Genomic DNA, 6,196 nt, shown 5'->3' with positions numbered 1-6,196 from the left:
TAGTGTACTGTAAAATTACAGGAACCTTTTAACAGTGTAGCATTTCATGGCAGAAAAGGAAAACATGGCGGAGAGGGAAATAACAGGATTGTCCTTCACAACCATCACAGCAGTAAAGAACCCTTCCTGATATGCATTTTTTTTTTTACACATATCACCCTCACCCCTGACAAAGAACCCCTCAAGAACCTTTTTTATTTTTTGTTTATTGTACACTATTTTTGACCAAAGCCTTATGGGGCGTGGTCGAAAGTAGTGTACTAGGCAAATGTAGGGAACAGGGTGCTGCTTGGATCTCACACCAATCCCTCAGCCTAAAGTAGACAACTCTCATGTCATCATATTTCACCAACACTGAAGGCTGACACATTCGATTAGGCAGCGCAGCTCCAAGGGCCAGTAATTCAGGGTTGATTAAAAAAAATCTAATATTTTGGGTGGGTTTTGAGTTGAAAAGTTTACAATGTTTGATTATATTGACTGTGGTTCAAATGACAGTTATTTACATAGTTTTTATAATAGTGTAAAATGTAGTCTACTCTTGCTTGTCTTTTTCATTATGTGCAAAAAGGTACAAAAATAAGAACTGATGCAAAAGTCCCCAAAATATCAAACTCCTTATTTTCAGTTTATCTGAGGCCTACAAGGGAATCCCTAACAGCAGTAGTTTGACATTCGATTTAGATTGAGGTGCGCAATTTGCTCAATCAAAATTATGATGAACATAAATTGTCACATCTAAACAAGATATTATGAATGCAACCCGCCCCTATTAACATAGTTTTCCCGACAACTTGCATAATAAGTCACTCACATGATAAGATGCTTGTGACATTTGACCAATTCCACAAGCTAAACGGCTCAAATACAATTAGTCATTAATTTCATTTTTCAGATCGGATTATTCCTATATTACCAAAACGTCATAGCCTATATCACCTAATTTAAGCGTCCTGCTGATCAGAAAAAAAGTTACAATTTATGCAAGTGGATTTAAAAAAAATGATACCAGGGGTGCTGTTTTCAGCAATGGCTGTCAGGCCCCCGACACAGCGCGTGAGTTATTAGGGTGTAGAAGGGCGACCATAAATTTCCACCGTCAGGCAAAACTCCTTTTATTGTCCGCGTGATGGATAGCCCATTGCACCAGACACCAAGTACTCGGCATTAAACGGGAACACATTTTTTGTTGCCATAATTCATGACATTTAAAATAGAACGTTTGAAATCCTACCCATATTTCACACTAGTGACATGTTTATGAATCACTCCCTACATGCAAATATAATTATTTACAGCACAGACGGTCCATCAGAGATCTTTCACCTCTTTTCCGAGGACAGCCACGGTGGTTGGAGACCAACACATGATTGGTAACTGATTCTCTCCTACAATATAGGTCTACAGAAAGCTTTTTTTTTGCATTTGTTTTATAGTAAATGTTTTATTTTATTATATGACATGACCGCTATATTTGACGTTGCTTTGAAGTCCAATGTTGATTATTTCAATTAATTTCTAAATTCTCATGAACTAAAACTCGTATATTGCTGCTAAGCCTTTATAGTGTTGTTTTGATATGATGTAGCTTATGTGCCACTATTTCAACAGCTAAAACTGCCCTCAGAATAAGCTATAGTGAATATTTGGGTTCTCAGTTATTTTTTCCGATTTAGTTTTGGAAACATTCCCTAAACCGCAGAGACCTTCAGTATAGGAGCAATTTGAAGACGTGACGCCATAAATTATAAACTTACATTATATTATATAGCCTTTTAACCTCCATTATGAGTTGGACTGTCTCCTCCACTATGCTAGAGACAAGATACATTTTTAACAATTGGCTTAATTAACAGGGGAACTTATTGGAGATAAGAGTTTATATGACAGGTGCTGTTATTATGACTGTAGTCGTGTATTGTACATGACCCTACAGACATATAAGTGCAAATATAATTTACCGCAGTTTTTACTATTCATGAGTACAGTAGTGGTTCATTTGTTCTCAACTCATCATGTCTCTATTCTCCAGTTAACGTAAAACATGCAACGAAACACACGCATGCAACCGATCCCAATGACACAGTTGTTCGTTATGTACATAATCATTACACAATGAATAAAAACTAATCTACTTCTGAATTGCTGTTTTTATTCATGTAAGTAGCTTTTGCCTCTACCATCTTTCAACTGTAGTGTTATCTAATAACATGTCTTTGTCTGGCACCTCGAAATATCTAGGAAGTGGCAGCAAGGCCTAATGTATCAGCTTGTAACCATCATGCAAAAACCAAAGTATTCATTAGAATCATCTGTGTCTATCATTTGAACGAAGGATGCCATATAAGAGCCCCTGACTTGCACATCTAAGCCTTGCTGTGCCTGTATAAATAATCTGATCAATAAATGTGACATGATAATGTTGAGCAAATGGAGAATAAGACATTTCTTTGACATGAATATTCACGTTGTGGCAGAGAGGCTTGCTGGTTACCATCTCAGCAGATGGACAGAAAGGTGGACTATTGGATCTGACAGGTTAAAAGGGGAGATGAATCATAATGGTTGGAAGGTGCTATTGTTTCATACCTCTTTTCCTGATCTGTCAGTGAGTGTAGAGAACACAGAGGCCTTAACTCTTTGTTCCATAGAAGCAGAGTCCTAAGAGACACTTCAAATACAGTTACATTTTTACAGACGCTCTTACCCAAAGCAACTAGTGTTAAGTGCCTTGCTCAAGGGCAGATTGGCAGATTTTTCACCAAGTCAACCCTGGGATTCAAACCAGCAACCTTTCAGTTACTGGCCCAACACTCTTAACTAAGCTACCTGCCACCCTTTCAAATGTTTTAGCTGTGCTTGATTGTGCTTGCCTGGATTAAGGGAGCCAATCGAATATTCCCAAAACTGGAAGTCCTACCAATCTGGCACAGTAGGCAGGCTAAAGCAAATGCTCAATGTATTTGAATCCAGGTCTGACTCTTGGCCACATGGAAGCGGTCTTAAGTGTTATCCATTCCAGGGCCTGGGACTGAGTATGGATAGAGATTGCTGCTGTTTAATTAATTGGCTTTGCACTGAGGCCTGTCACATTAATAATGGTTAAGTATGTGACCCTACTGTGTCACACAGAGTGGCGTGCTTATCAGGAAATTAACAGCCCTAGCTAATGAACTGAACTCCAGTGTCTTTGGAGCCATGGCAGCATTGACACTATATTCCCTATTTAGTGCAGGGCTCTGTTCAAAAGTAGTGTACTATTTAGTGCATTGGGTGTGATTTGGGAAGGGTGGAAGAGGCTGCATTGGGAAGAGGACACCCTGGGAAGATGTTTGTGGTACACTCATAACACTTTTTTGATGTTATCGTCTTCACAGTTGATAAGGTAAGCAAATGCAAGTATTATTCTCATGAATATGTCCCATACATTCATTCCTTGTAAAAATTAGATCTTTCAACTAGTAGCTAGCTCAACTTGACCATGTTTTTTTCTAGAAAACAGAGGACAGAGAAATATGTGTGCACTAGGTCAAGGCTTCTTGCATGCATGAGTAAAATAAATAAATACATATATATTTTATTTAACCTTTATTTAATTAGGCAAGTCAGTTAAGAACAAATTATTTTTTACAATGACGGCCTACCAAAAGGCAAAAGGCCTCCTGCGGGGACGGGGGCTGGGATTAAAAATGTAAATAAATCAAATATAAATATAGGACAAAACACACATCACGACAAGAGAGACAACACAACACTACATAAAGGGAGACCTAAGACAACAACATAGCAAGGCAGCAACACATGACAACACAGCATGGTAGCAACACAACATAACAACAAAATGGTAGCAACACAACATGATAGCAGCACAAAACATGGTACAAACATTATTGGGCACAGACAACAGCACAAAGGGCAAGAAGATAGAGACAACAATACATCACACAAAGCAGCCACAACTGTCAGTAAGAGTGTCCATGATTGAGTCTTTGAATGAAGAGATTGAGATAAAACTGTCCAGTGTGAGTGTTGGTTGCAGCTCATTCCAGTCACTAGCCGCAGCGAACTGCAAACTAGGAGCGACCCAGGGATGTGTGTGCTTTGGGGACCTTTAACAGAATGTGACTGGCAGAACGGGTGTTGTATGTGGAGAATGAGGGCTGCAGTAGATATCTCATACAGGGGAGTGAGGCCTAAGAGGGTTTTATAAATAAGCATGAACCAGTGGGTCTTGCGACGGATATACAGAGATGACCAGTTTACAGAGGAGTATAGAGTGCAGCGATGTGTCCTATAAGGAGCATTAGTGGCAAATCTGATGGCCGAATGGTAAAGAACATCTAGTTGCTCGAAAGCACCCTTACCTGCCGATCTATAAATGATATCTGCGTAATATAGCATGGGTAGGATGGTCATCTGAATCAGGGTTAGTTTGGCAGCTGGGGTGAAAGAGGAGTGATTGCGATAGAGGAAACCAAGTCTAGATTTAACTTTAGCCTACAGCTTTGATATGTGCTGAGAGAAGGACAGTGTACTGTCTAGCCATACTTCCAAGTACTTGTATGAGGTGACTAACTCAAGCTCTAAACCCTCAGAGGTAGTAATCAGACCTGTGGGGAGAGGGGCATTCTTTTTACCAAACCACATGACCTTTGTTTTGGAGGTGTTCAGAACAAGGTCAAACCTGGCGCAATTTAGATTTTTGCCACTAGATGGCAGCAGTGTATGTGCACAGTTTTAGACTGATCCAATGAACCATTGCATTTCTGTTTAAAATGTTGTATCAAGACTGCTCAAATGTGCCTAATTGGTTTATTAATAACTTTTCAAGTTCACAACTGTGCACTCTCCTTAAACAATAGTAATGGTATTATTTCACTGTAATAGCTACTGTAAATTGGACAGTGCAGTTAGATTAACAATAATTTAAGCTTTCTGCCAATATCACATATGTCTATGTCCTGGGAAGTTTTCTTGTTACTTACAACCTCATGCTAATCGCATTAGACTACGTTAGCTCAACTGTCCCGAGGGGGACCCACCAATCCTGTAGAGGTTTTAATTACATTTGTGGAAAATTGGCCAAAGATTTGCTACAACTGTTTGCCAGAAACCTGTTTTCTTTGGTAAGGGTGTGCATCCCAAATTGCACCCTATTCCCTATTAGTGCGCTACTTGACCAGAGCCCGGTCAAAGTAGTGCACTACTGTACTGTATATAGAAAATAGGGTGCCATTTGTGACGCACCCACTGTAGATGTTTTTTTTTTAATATATATGTGTTAGTGTAGAATGTTCCCAGATTATGCATTGTTTGATCATCAAGAACAAAGGTTGATGTTTGTCAGTATGTTTTAAGGGTCTAAGGCCAATGCTTTGCTTATGGAACTACAGTCCTGAATGAACCGGCAATAGGCTGAGGATAAACTCAGTAAAGCCTAACTACAATAACAACATAATATGTATTGACTACAATAACCATTATAAGAGGTTATATGCTGACTACAATAACGTTTAGGAGGGCTACATGCTGTATCATAGAGCTAAGTTCTATTGGTCTTGTAAAAGTGCCTCTGACTGATGAGCTAGATGTGAAACTCTTTGCAATCTCTCTGCGGCTGCCTGCCTGGCTAGCTGTCTGACAGATCTAAATTGCAGTCTCTGATGGTCTTGATAGCATGTTATTGCATCCTGTGGTAGACATCCCTGTCTTTAAGTGTGGGAATTAGGCTGCGAGTTAAGAGATGCCTTTCAACGTTATTAAATGGCAAGGAACGAGACTGCTTTCTTCTGTTCTGCACCCAAAGATACAAAATAGAAACCCTCACAGAAGCTGTCAGGGAAAAGGTTGGGTGGATCTGTCAGAAAGTATTACAGATCTTATGCATTCAGGACAGGACATTTCAGATCCCTAGAAGGAATACTCTTCATTACATTCCTTTCAACTGTCTGCACGGTGCATGGAAGATTTTTACCCTCTAAATAGCACCGACATAATTTGTAAAAACTTAACTCGGAGAGAGCCGACATACGTGAAATATCATGATGTCTCTCATGATGCCTTTCAGAAGTGAAACAACATGAGATGAGGTGTAGTCAGTATGACATGACTGAAACAGAGTTAGAAAAGTTGAGGTGAAAACCTAGAACATTCCGGTGAAGGGTATTTTTCATGGTGTCTCATCAATTAACTAAAG

The sequence above is a fragment of the Salvelinus namaycush genome, chromosome 4, assembly GCF_016432855.1.
Source record: "Salvelinus namaycush isolate Seneca chromosome 4, SaNama_1.0, whole genome shotgun sequence".
In the NCBI taxonomy this organism is placed as follows: domain Eukaryota; kingdom Metazoa; phylum Chordata; class Actinopteri; order Salmoniformes; family Salmonidae; genus Salvelinus; species Salvelinus namaycush.
This window is presented reverse-complemented; position numbering follows the sequence as displayed.